The 13,909-nt window shown below is 40.4% G+C and overlaps 1 long non-coding RNA gene across 2 annotated transcripts in view; it reads left to right on the forward strand.

Annotated features, from left to right (window-relative positions):
- The first annotated feature begins 219 nt into the window (after positions 1 to 219).
- The window catches only part of LOC144371799 (uncharacterized), a 69,270-nt gene continuing 55,580 nt past the window's right edge, over positions 220 to 13,909 (forward strand). For both annotated transcript variants that reach the window (XR_013431928.1, XR_013431929.1), the window contains exon 1: positions 220 to 364. This is a non-coding gene — a long non-coding RNA (uncharacterized LOC144371799). The remainder of the gene's footprint in view (positions 365 to 13,909) is intronic.

The raw sequence follows: 13,909 nt of genomic DNA on the forward strand, positions 1-13,909 counted from the left end.
TTCTCTCCAGTTTCCCCAAATTGACAGTGAGTGTCCTAGCCTCATGAGGACGAGGAAGGACTCCCCGGTGCAGCCGGACTGTGTCGATGACAGGTCCACCATCAGGAGAGCCCCAGGTGCAGGGTTCCCTTTCACATCAGTGGGAAAGTGGGCGGCCAGTCCATTTGGAGCGGTCTCGTGCTGCCCTCGTGTGGACAAACGGCAGAATGCGCTTCGGAAGGGGCCTCAGTGGAGAACTGCACAGGGGTTGTGATCTTTTCCTTGGTTCTGTGTATTTCTTGGGACTTCAGAATGAAAATGGCGACCCGTTTGGAAAGATCAAAGCGTCCTATGAGATACTGGAGTCTGACGTACCTGATTTAAGGTATTTCCTCATATTTAATGGGAATTATCTACAACTCGTACGTTCATGTGTGTCATCTCCTTGATTTTTTTAGTCTCCTTACAGCCCAGTTTTGAAGAGCAGTGTGTAGGAGTGTTCTCTGCCAATTTCTTTTAGTGGTGATATGGAGGTTACTTTTTGTCTGTTAGTTTTCTTTTCTCTCCCCTAGTAGTTATTCCATGTTCAGAATCTTAATTTTTTTATGTTTTGCTAAGTCTGTTTCCTCTATTTCTTTTTCTAATGTCCCTTGTTTTTCATTTTTTTTTATTGTTACCCCTCTTCTCTTCTTCTGTTTCCTTCACCTTTGTTTTCAAAATTTTTTTAGTTGTCGATGAACCTTTATTGATTTATTTATTTGTGGCAATGAGAATCCAACCCAGGGCCTCACACTTGTGAGGCAAGTGCTGTTTCCCTGAGTTGCAACCCTAGCTCCTCTCCCTGTGAACATTTTTTAACATTATTAACATTTGCACTAATTTTTTACTTTTAAAGATTCAGTTCATTTTAGCTAATTATTTTATTGATCTAAGATATTTGCCCAGTCCCCTCTGTTTTATGTGTCTTAGCAGGACTTCTATATTAAATATTATTTAATTTTTTTCTATATCTTACTAGTGTAATGTTTGCCTAGGGTTTGTTATGCACTGGGTTGAATTCCCAGTACTTTCAAAACTATTAACATATTTACATTTAGTGTTCTTTAAAAATTCATCTTTGATCAAATAAACTTTTCTTTTTTTTCTAAATATCTTTGTTTTCTTAGTGTACTAATTATTTTTATTCAGAATTGATATTGTACTCCTTCATGTATATCCACACAATTCTTATATTTAAAATATAAACTCGGTGATTTTTATATGTTGATATAGCTGTATCGCCATTTCTACCATCAGTTTTAGAACATTTTCATTACCCCAAAACCACCCCCTGCAGCCATGAGCATTCCCCATTCATTCCCCTCCCATGAACTCCCCACTCCTCTCTCTACCCCTGTGAATCTTTAATGTACTTTCTGTTTTTGATCTATTCTGGTTATTTCATATAAGCAGAATTTTAGTGTTTGCAACCCACATGTCTGGTTTCTTTCACCTTAGATTTTATTTTCAGAGTTCATCCTTGTAGTGTTAAAAAAAATGTCACATTCCAATATCTTCCTATCAAGGTTGTTTTTTTTGAAGATTTGATGACACAGATTATAGTTCCTGGACATAACAATTCCTATTCTCTTATGCACAGTGTCCTAGTAGAACTCCATTCATAGTCAGATTTAATGAAGTTATAAGACTTCTTCTAGATACCTTCACAAGACGTCTTCTAGATATCTTCCTTTTCACTTAACACATTGTTACTCCTGATTTTTCTCAAGTTAGTCCAGTGTATCCAGGTAATTCAAGGACGGAAGAGTATTTATCACAGAAGATCTACCTCCTGTACACCACCAGTACTGAAGATGGATCTTAGGTCCTTGCAAATGCTAGGCAAGTGCTCTGTCTCTGAGCTGCACTCCTAGCCCTTTTGTTTTGTTTGGAGACAGGGTCTTCCTAAGTTGCAGAAGCTAGCATGGACCTTGTGATCCTCTTGACTCAGCTTTGCAAGTAGTGGGTAGCACATACCACTGTGCTGACTCAGCCATGATCTTCAAGCCCTGGTTATGAACTGCCTCAATCACTTTAGAACCACAGAAGTTGTCTTGTGACTGTATAAGTGGACCAAGAGAGACACTCAGGAGTCTCCTTTAGTCCTCACACTTGTTTGTTCTCTATCCCCCAACAACCCCACACTGTGGCACTGCTGCCTCCTCAATCTCCCCTTTTCTTCTCTGCATTCCCATGGCTATACCCTCTATTCAGGCCTTTAGCAGCTCTCCTTTAAATTGCCAACACACCTGGGATCAGCCCATGTCTCCAGCATGGCTCTGTCAAGCCAAAGTGCAAGTGAAAGCCCCCACGGTAAGGGCCAATACAGCTCCTATCACTCTCCATCCTCAAACCAGCCTTGGAGCCACCATGGTGCTGGTGAGCTGGCAGGGCCCCTAGGACTCCCTCACCATCCTGATCCTGCCCTGCATCCCAGTCACCATCTCCACACCTGGGGTGACTGTGCAACTCTCACCTCCCCACCTTTGCATTGCTGTTTCTCTTCTGGACACCTTTCGGCCCACTCGGGTCCCTGTGCCCCTTCCCTGACCAATGGTTTATCTTTGTTGCAGTGTTTAGAAGTCTTGCCTTCCCAGAATGCTTTCTGACCTATTGAGGCTAGTAGGGCCCCTTTAGCAGCTTCTGTTTTTCTACACGCTAGTCCTCAAACAAGTGAGCTCAGTTGCTGATCTGTGTGGTCTGCTTTCCCCAAGGGAACGAGGGACTGTTTCAGCACACTATTTCTGCTGCTAAGGATGGCACATAGTAGATTTTCAATAAACATTGCTTCAATTCCTGTTTGTTCAACCCCAGAACTTGGGAAATTTGGGGCCAGATGACCCTTTGTTGTGAGGACTGTCCTGGGCACTGTAAATGACTAAGAGCATCTCTGTTAGTCAGAGATTAACTGTGCCAACCAGATGCCAACACCTCTGTCAACCGGATGCCAGTAGCATCCCTCTGATAAAAAAAAAAAAATCCTAAAAGTCTCCAGACATCACCAAATGTCCCCTGGGGGCCACATCTGGGACTGGCTAAGAACTGCTGCTTTGAGACATCAGGGAAGAAATGAAGGGATTCTGCTGAGATTGACTCTGTCCATGACACTGATGAAACACCACGATACCACATTCCCTTTAGTTGGGCTAAATTACTCTGCCGGGTTTCTGTTCTCACGTCTAAAAGGCTCAGGGGTCGCTCTAGTTAAACTGGGCTAACTGGGCTGCACGAAGTAACCACACAAGAGACACAAATACCTTTTTCTTTGGGGTCGCTGTGACGGCTCCTCTGACCCTAAGGGTCTGCAGAGAGAGAGAGAGAGCACGCGCTGACCCCTTTTATTGAGGAGAAGCTATTCAAATGAGGCAAGGGGTCAGGTTCAGGGGGCTGAGTCTATCTTCATGATGTCCACTGTCAGCAGATTGACTGACACCTGGGTAGGCCACACCCAAGGGCACAGTAAGAGAAGGGGACACACACAAGGCACTTCCATGGAAGATTCTATCCTAAACAGGGCAAGGGGTTATATTACAAAGGAACAGGTGAGCATAGCTTCACCCTGGGGCTGTAGCAAGACACACCCATTTCTGTGACTGAGCACCTCAGCACCCAGCTGGGGAGTGTAACTCAGTCAAGGTCATCACAATCTGCTATTGAAACACAAAAAGAATTAGTAGAAAACATATTATCTTCATAACAGTCAACACAATAATCTGGATTATTATTACCTTGCCAAACACTCATCAAAAGATTTTTAATCTTTTCCCAATTTTATTGGGAGGCATTGTGTTTGGCCACAGTAACAGACATTTTTATTGCCATGGCATTTAGGCCTCTCCATAAACCATAGAGCAAAGGGCTCACTCACATTATTTATTACATTGTCTTCTAGAACATCATTACTTAGTTCTCACCCTTTCATCAGTACTTATCTGACCATGAAGGAAGCCGGATGTAATTTAAGTCAAACATTAAGGAAATCTATATATTGTAAGTTTTAAGACATAGCCACAAAGGCCAAAATTGAATAAGCAAGGAATAATATTTAAAGTAGTTACTTTAGGGATTATGAGACCAGCAGTTTGTCTAGGTCTGGTTAATAGACATACACCTGTTTTAAAGCCTGAATATTAACTTCAGCATATTATAGTTCTGAAATATTAGCTGGCAATAATTAATGAGGCAATAAGTTGTATTCTCATAGGCTACAGGATATTTATCATTTTTTCTCTTCACTCTCATATTTAAGGAGTTAATTAGGTCTGTCAGTAATACAAATACCCTTGGAAAAATTTATTTTAATAATCTTTCCAACAATTGTCCATAAAGGTAAATGTAGTCTTAGTCACTAAAGTCCAGCATAATTGGCTGGCTTGGGTTTTTTATCTGCTGTCTAGCATAAGTTTCTGTCACTGGTGTGGTCAATTTGTTGCTCGGCTATTTGGCTACCTCAGCTACCTGGTGATAACTGGCTGGTGACAAACCTCAAGTCAATGTCCAGTAGCTCAGTTTCTTTTTGGAATGTACACAACTATTACAGGGTTTGAGTGGGGCATGCCTATCAATCTTCATAAGCAAGACAATATCCATAAGCCAATCATCTTCTGCCTAGTGTAACCATACTGTGAGGAAACTCTACATGCTCGTAGCTGTTAGCTGCAACTGAAGGCTATTCTAACATTTTCTCCTTTTCTATTAAATTTATTGTCAAAGGAGAACCCTGATGAGAAAAGAAAGGAAAAGGAAAGGCATAGAAAAAAAAATGGGAACCAAGAAAGAGAAAAGCATCCAGACATGGCCCATTCCTGTAGCTGCATTTGTCTCCTGCTGTGGTGAGCAGGCAGTCACTGTTGACTAGTCTCTGTCACTAGGGTTCTGATCTGAGCTGGGCATGGGGAGCAAAGCAACCATGGGGCAGGAGACCTCTCTCAAAAGGGGAGAAGAATTAGGCCTTTGCACCAGTGGGGGGGGTGAGGTTCTTTGCCTCACCTCTGTTGGCCCCCAAATTTTCTCCTGATGGCCCCTCTGCGACTGTGCCTGTCTTAGGTTGTCCCTCCCTTGAGGAATCTTACCCTTCACTGGCTAACCAGCCATTCTCCGGGGCCAAACAGGGTGATGTGGAGTGTGCATGGCATCGTCCCCAAGAGGGCTCTCTGTCTCCTTGATAGATAATGCCCCCGTGGCCTCCATGCCAGCATTTACCCTAGGATCAGCAAACTCAGGTTTCTTCTCCATGGAGGGCCCAGCTCACAGCACTGGGCTGGTGGGGATGTGTTCAGGAAGGAAGGAGAGAGGCCATAGACAAACAGTAATATAGTGACAAAGCTGAGAGAGGCAGATGAAGAGAGATCCCTCATACAGAACTGGCCCTTAATTGGTGTTACTTACATGTAGTCCATAGCCGCCATCCATACAGATGCGGAACAATCTGTTATTTCAACATTGTCTTTTTCTCTAAAGATACTTTCAGACAGTCTGTTTACCATAGAATCAATATATAGGTATAACTGACCATTACAGTCAGGACAATTAATTTAGATTCATGGGTGGACTTTCCAGTCCACACTGCAAGACACATTAAAGGTGGACCTGGAAAATGGGTCCATACAAGTCTTTTCATAATTTTTATTTACCTGACAAGCTCGTGAAGCTGCATGGCTATAAGCTCTGTAGCTGGAAATTGACCTTCCTGGGCCAGGTTTCTCAGTCATTATCATGATGACTGGTTTAAACTCTCCTTTGATATCTGATTTAATTTACTGAATCATGTTCAGTAACATTAAGACTCTCAATATTACAATTTAAGAAAAAACTTTTAAAGTATTTGTAAAATCTAGTGTCTCTCTGGGATCCTGTATTCCTCCTTTTCCTTATTTAATAAATTTAAGTAAAGGCTTGGCATAAGTCATAGTATTATTAGTTTAAGTTATAGATAATAGTACAAGTATTTATTTATTTTTTTTTGAGAGAGTGAGAGAGGGGAGAGAGAGAGAGAATTTTTAATATTTATTTTTTAGTTCTCGGCGGACACAACATCTTTGTTGGTATGTGGTGCTGAGGATCGAACCCGGGCCGCACGCATGCCAGGCATGGCGCGCTACCGCTTGAGCCACATCCCCAGCCCTAGTACAAGTATTTAAATGACTAAGAATAGATTTACCTTTTATTGATTATTAAAATTTTTTTAATATAGACTAGTAGATCCATCCTAACAATTTAGAAAGAATCCTCAATCTTTTTGAGAGAAGGTCTCAAAATCTCTATATTTTAGAATATTATCCTTTACATAGGTATCTCTTAATTGTCTTTAAAAAATATGATGAAGGTTATTTTCTGTGTAGGGAGCAGTATATAAATCTTACTGTATTTTTTATGGACAATAGATCTAGTTAGAGAACTTATATAATATCAATGAATTTTTTTAAGTTTGTAACCTTTATTGTTTAAAATTAATATATAACTTTAATTTGGAGAACATTAGTCTTAATAAAATGTTTTTTTTTAATTTTATAATTATTTAACAAACAAAATATGTAAAAATTAGTATCTCAGTGTCTTAGAATTAATCAATTTTAGTATATAAGGACAATTGTTAAAATCGGGATTTAAGTTGGTAGTTCAATATACTTAATGTTTAATCAACAATGTGAATTTATTTACCTAAGTTAATCTTTATCTTAAACAGTAAGAATTATTAGGCAATAAGGATCTTTCTTTAAAGAAATAAACTTACATTTTAATAGGTGTTTATCATGTCAAAATATGGACAAAATTTTAGCTCATATTAGTATAGTTAAATTAGGAAAATAACCTGAAATATCCTTAAATTAATTATAGTCAGTTTAGTGTATATAAATCTCTTTTTTAATTGTTCTAACTTTTTACATCATTTGTTTAGATAACAATATAAAAATCTTTTTTACTTAGGAAAATGAATATAAAGACCTTGTTTTACCCAAAGATGATTTCTTTCTTCTTTTTAGGATCCATGTGTGCTTTTTCTTTGTTGAAGCATCTTTTTCTTTTAGAAAATTTTTTTGGTTATACTTTGGAACAATTTCTGAAAACCTTAGAATCTATAAACAAATTATTATACTTTGATAAGAAATATCAATGAAAATAGTTAAAATCCTTAGATATTTTGTAGACATAATTATAATTATTTATCATCTTATGAGTTTGAACAGTAACTTTGAGAATTAGAAACTTCTTGAAGATTGTATTTTTACTTAAAAGTAAATTTATAGTAAACACATTTATCTCAAATATCTGTAACTGAAAAGGCAGAGTATTTGATAAATGTAAATATAAAACATAAATTATGGGTTTTCTGTTGAAGAAAAACAATTAGGTAAATATATATTAACTAATCAATTAGACATATGCTAATTATTCTATAGATTAACAAATATAGGTTATCTACATATCTAAAAAATATATATTAAGAACATAAATTATAATTGTATTAACTTTATACGTAACCACGTGATCTTAAAATATTTGGATCCATTTTAATTTATTTTTAACTAGGAGTGCACTCTTCTATGTGATGTCACTTGATGTAACTGAAATAAAATCCTTGTGCATACATATTTACTTCTTATAGTCAGAAATGAGAATAAGGATTTTTTGGTCATCACAGGAACATTGCCGGCTTTGTTCCTGTGGCAAGCAAATGCATCCTCATAACCTCCAAAATTAAAAGTAAAATATAAAGAAGCATGTTTGATATCTCATCAATAGAACATTATTTAGTAACACAACTATAGAGAAAAGTCAGGTTATTTAACTTAGAACTAACTTAAATTTAGGACTGTAACATAAAAACCTGTGGAATTAAATTTTGTCTGAAAAAGATATCTTTCGTTAGCATTTACAGGTAGGCATTTTTAAAAATACAGGCTCTGAGGAGCTCCGGTAGAAATCTGAGACACAGTAGTACAGGTTATTGGCTGGAAGGCGGGACTAGAAGTCCTGTCTGAGTGACTGTGGAAGAACCAATCGGAAGCCCACGAAAGTGTGGAAGGTGGGACCAGGAAGCCTCTCTTCCGGCCAGGCACCCCATGGTTACCATGGTGATGAAAACAACATGGAGTCCGCTGCCCATTTTCGGAACAAAAGTTCCCCAAATTTTCCTAGCCGATTGCATTTTGTTTGATTTTGTCTGCATTTTCCCCCGCCTGGCCAAGATCTTACTGCGGTAGCAGCTTGTTCTGTCTCTGCGACCTGCGGTTGCAGCTCGTGTACATCCTGCACTTTTTTCTGTGGCACGTGGGTGCTCCAAAGGCTTTTTAGCAGCGAACGCTAGCATTACCATCAGATCTTAAATTAGTCTGTGTTTGGCATTTAGGTCAAGTAATTCAAGGATTAAAAGCACTGCCGGCCGCAGGGGCTAGGACCCCATAGTGAGCTGCTTCCCCATAGTGAGCAGCCAGCAGCAGAGGCTAAAGTCTCTTGTCCGGAGTGGCTGAGTTACAGCCAATCTGATTCATAGGACAATCATGTAGTAAAAAGGTCTGTACATACTTTCTGAGTATTGACAAAAAATAATAGAAAATTGAAACTTATTTCTCTCCAGGTAAACATCACATTTTCTCTCCCTTTTTCTCACTCTCCTAGCGCAAACTTCTAGAACATAAAGGCCAAAAAATCTCCTCTTTTTTTTTTTTTTTCATGTGATGCTAAGGATCGAACTCAGGTTCCGCCCATGCTAGGCAAGCACTCTACCACTGAGCAACAATCCTAGCCCCCAAAAAAATCTTTTATAAAGATTTATACAAACAATTTTTTAAAATACACAAAAGCTCGCTTTCCCTGGAGAGGACTCAACAACATAGCCCATCAATCATCTTAATAACTCTATTTATTTAGAGTCTCTACAATTATACCCCAATATTTAAAATTTTAACGTCACAGATTTTCCTTTTGTCTAATTCACTTACTTTCTACAATTCTGCCCACAATATTCTGCAATCCTAAGTATGCTTAACTTCTGGAGAGAACTTTCAACTTCATTAACTTTCTTTAATATTTAAATTGGAGTCCCCTTAGGAGCCAGAATTTGTCCCTTCTGTCCCAGCGGCTTAAAGACCTTTCGGCCCACTTTGGACGCCAATTGCCAGGTTTCTGTTCTCGCGACTAAAAGGCTCAGGGGTCACTCTAGTTAAACTGGGCTAACTGGGCTGCACGAAATAACCACACAAGAGACACAAATACCTTTTTCTTTGGGGTCGCTGTGACGGCTCCTCTGACCTTAAGGGTCCGCAGAAAGAGAGAGAGAGAGAGAGCATGCTCTGACCCCTTTTATTGAGGAGAAGTTATTCAAATGAGGCAAGGGGTCAGGTTCAGGGGGCTGAGTCTATCTTCATGATGTCCACTGTCAGCAGGTTGACTGACTCCTGGGTAGGCCACACCCAAGGGCACAGTAAGAGAAGGGGACACACACAAGGCACTTCCATGGAAGATTCTATCCTAAACAGGGCAAGGGGTTATATTACAAAGGAACAGGTGAGCATAGCTTCACCCTGGGGCTGTAGCAAGACACACCCATTTCTGTGACTGAGCACCTCAGCACCCAGCTGGGGAGTGTAACTCAGTCACCCGTAAGGTTGGCCTCCCACATTACTCAGAGGCTATATTATGAGAGCTATGGGAGAAGGTAAAAATAAAAGTCAATATATTTATCTTGTACACATTCCATGTCACTCTCTGAGCAAAACAAAACAAATCCCCCAAGTCAACCTGCAACAACTTGCTTTTCCTCTCTACCCCATCCTGCTTCTCCATCCCTCCTTCTTGCTCCATTCAAGCTCCAACATACCATCTATACTAACTCATCACAGCACCAAAATCATTCTAGCAAGGCCCCAAGTCCTTGCAGCCTCATCCTTCCCTGGCTTCTCTGACACAGACTCTACTCTTCCCTCTATTCTCTGCCTATTTTCTTCTCTGTCTCCTTGGGGAGCCCCAACTCCATGCATGAGACTGATCACAATAAGAGCAGGTGCCATTATTGGAGTACCTAGTATGGGCTAAGTACTGCCCCATAATACATATGGCCGAATTTCATTCTTCTACAACTCTATGATGCCATTGCATTTTCAATGAGGTCATTCTAACTCAGAGAGGTTTAGAAATTCACCCAGCGGCCTTTAAGTAATAAGTAGCATTGGCAAAATTCAAACCCATTTCTGTTCAGTTCTCATCCTGGTCCACCAACAGCTGAGTGACTTGCTGAGCACACTGGAGTCCATTTGCTCGGGATAGCTAAGAGGTCTCTGAGGCTCTTGACTCAGCTGTTCACATTTCCCCACTAGACCTAGGTGATCTCACTCCTGCCACCAAAAACTTGTAACAGAAGCCTCTTTCCATAATGGTAATGCACCCTTGATGCTTCCTCCCCAGCATCAAATCCACGAATGGTCTCCTTTGCCTCTTTTTCATGCTTCATTCTCTGCTCTGTCTACCTCCTGCACATCCCTGCATCCAGCCCAGCCACATCACTTCTCCCTTATGGTTGCCCAAGTGGTGTCTGACCTCAAATCTTTGTCTTGTCAGTGGCTAGTACAGCATCTGGTACATCATAGGTACTCCACAATTGTTTATTATTTGGATGGATGCATATGTGCATAAATGGTTGGAACGCTTTGATGTGGATCTTTAAAATAGCAAACATAATCAACTTGAACAATTAGCTTGTATTTGACACTATTTCTTTCAGTCCACTTAATGGCTTTCAGAGATGAAGTCAACGTTTCTATTCTCATCACTGATGCATCCCTCTTCCCAATAGAATAATTGAAAAGAGAAATTGCTTAGAAAATTGGACCCAGATAATTTTAGGTCATGGGTCAGTCTCATAGCATCTGCCATCCTTGAAATATAAGTCACAGACTTTGAATCCTCCCAACAAGTTTGCCATTCCTACAAGTCCTCCACTTTCTTGTGGCTCACAGGGATGAAGTGGTCAAGAAGACGGAGAATGGCCTAATGGCAAAGCCTGCAACACAATGGGCCCTGAGTAGGCATTTTATAATCTTTGTGCATGACCAACTGAATTCATATCATAATATCCAAAACAGGGGCTGGGGATATAGTTCAGTTGGTAGAATGATGCCTTGCATGCACAAGGCCCTGGGTTCAATCCCCAGCCCCACAAAAAAATCCCAAAACATCCATTCCATAATACCAATCTCTGTAAAATGTGTCATTCATATGTTCATGTGTCATTGAATGTAAATATTACCCTATTCAAAATGCTTTGAGCTAAATGAAGTTGTTTGTCACTCTGGCTCACACTGAATAACCTGAGAGGACATTATGTAGGATGAACTTGGCCTTGATTTCATCTTTCCAAGCAAGGTTTTTGAGAGGAAAAAAGAAGGAAAGCGGGGGCTGGCATTGTGGCTCAGCGGTAGGGCACTTGCCTAGCATGTGCGGGGCACTGAGGAGAGGGGGGGGGAGGGGGGAGGAGGAGGAGGGGAAGGAGGAGGAGGAGAGGGAGGAGGGGGAGGAGGATGGGGGGAGGAGGAGGAGAGTCCCAGAAAGGAGTCCAAAGTCTTGAGGGTTACACACTTGATTGAATTGTAAGCCCCTTGACAAGAGTTACTGCCAAGGCCTTTGGTGCCTGATCCAGGTTAGTGGGATGGAAAGAGAACTGTGAGCTCCTATTTATGGGGTTCTGACTCATGTTGGGTCTGATTCCACCATGCGGCCAGCGCAATGGTTTTATTAATGAGGTCCTTGGCATAAAAGTTAGCTAGCAGAGATCGAAATAAAACACACAGACTCAGTTGCCTTTTTCTATTGCCAGGTCCGAGACGGCTCCCCTCTCTGGTTCCCACCTCTAACCGCCCGGCAGGGCAGCAAGGATTACTCAGGGCTAGCAGGAGAGAGAGAGAGAGAGAGAGAGAGAGAGAGAGAGAGCACGCCAGGGAGTAGCCTTTTATTGGGGAACAAGAAATTCAGGGGAGAATTCCATCCAATGAAGGTTGGGGGGGGCTGCACTCCAAGGTCAGGGTCAGTGATTGGGCCCCCGGGGTCAGTGGTCAGTCACACCCCCACACGGACGGGTTCTCTCATCAGGAGAGGGCCGGGAAAGCTCCGACACAGCCTGAGCGCCTCAGACCCAAACCGGGAGTCGCCCAGTCACGTGTGAGAATGGCTCCCCACATATCCCCCCTTTCTTTTCTTAACAATGAGGCAGCGGTTCACTCTCTGGAGTTTCTGTATTCTTGTTCCGAAGACTCGCCATCCTATGGTTACAACACAAAAGAGAATTAACAACAAAGAGAATAATCCAATAATGTACCAAGCGGAGTGTTTAAGAATATTTCCAGGGTTGAATCCATTCAACTCCTTTAATATTTGGTTAGCCGAAGAAGAAGGATCTGAAAAATTAGCTCTATTATTTTAAATGTCTTGGATATGGTGATGAAGTTCCAGAATATCCAAGCTATTATTACTATTTTGCCAAATACCTAACAAATGGTTTTTAACCTTCTCCCAATCCCAGAGAGAAGCATTGTACTTGGCAGCTGTAACACATACATACTTATAATTAGCATGGCATTTAAGCCTTTCTTTAAATTTTAAGGCTGAAAGTTTATTACCTATGTCTATAACAGTTGCCTCTAAGGTGTTTAGTTTCAATCCTTTCATCAATATTTACTTGATTATGCAGAGCCTTGGAAGTATTTTGAGCTAAATTATTAAAAAATTTTATATGCTGAATATTCTGAGACAATGTCAGAGACGCAGAGACAGTTGAGGCAATAAAAGAGACTAGCGCCAAAACACCAACAATTATAACTCCAATATCACGTTTAGGTCTTGCTAACTGGGCATGGATTTGCTGCAAGACTTGTAAACCAGCATCAGCATACCATGGCTCTGAAATATTTGTAGGTAATAAAACGAAAGAGGGCTGATGAAGTATCAGCACTTCTTTTTCTCCATTATACCTAGTAATACAATTGGTTAGGTTACATTTATTACAAGTAACAATATATCTGTCATCTATCCATTTAACTTTTACATTTTCAATAATTAAAACATAAGGAGATTGGACACAGGCTCGTAAGCCATAGCAAGATCCCTCCTTACAGTTTTTGTCGATAAATTTTGGTAAAGAGTTATCTGTAAAATGTAAGAATTTTGAGGCAGCAATTAAACGCCAAACATCCTTTTGAACACCTCCTTCACTATAAGTCAAAATATTACTAACAAATCCTGCAGGTGTCATAGCAGAATTTCTTCATAATTGTCTCATCAATTTTTGGCGACCAGTCTAAAATATACCCACTATCTTTAGACACCTTATGTTGTATACAGGAAAGGTATTTACACAATCCATCCATCTAGGAAAGGTGCCAATCTCAATTGTAGAACTATTTGGACAGTGGGATATCGGTGGAGGTTTTGTAGAAATGACTGGCTTGTTATGGGAAAGTCCCATCTTAATTACTGATCTAGTATAAGGTTTTAAGTCCCCATAAATAGAATTATTTGTCAGTCTAGGTCTACCAATCGCTGTCTTTTCTTCGAATGATACTTTCAGACAGCCAGCATGTTTATCGTGTGACCAACACAAAGGTAATTGGGCACTGTAGCCAGAGTAATTAAATCTAGTTACATGATTGGGAGTAATATGAGTATCTGTAAATCCCCCATCATGAATGAGTCATTTGTAAATTCTGGAATAGATTTTCCAGTGCACACAGCTGGATGTACCAGGGGTGGATCTGGGAAATATGTCCAGTAAGTGTCTACTTGATTCCCCTTTACCTGACAGCCCAGCAGGGCAATTACTGTTGCCACCATCAAGACTGGAGTCCTGTTCTCTCCTAGGTGTCGAAGTATTTGGGAAGCCTAGGTTGTTAGCTTCTTCACA

The sequence above is a fragment of the Ictidomys tridecemlineatus genome, chromosome X (assembly GCF_052094955.1).
Source record: "Ictidomys tridecemlineatus isolate mIctTri1 chromosome X, mIctTri1.hap1, whole genome shotgun sequence".
Lineage (NCBI taxonomy): Eukaryota > Metazoa > Chordata > Mammalia > Rodentia > Sciuridae > Ictidomys > Ictidomys tridecemlineatus.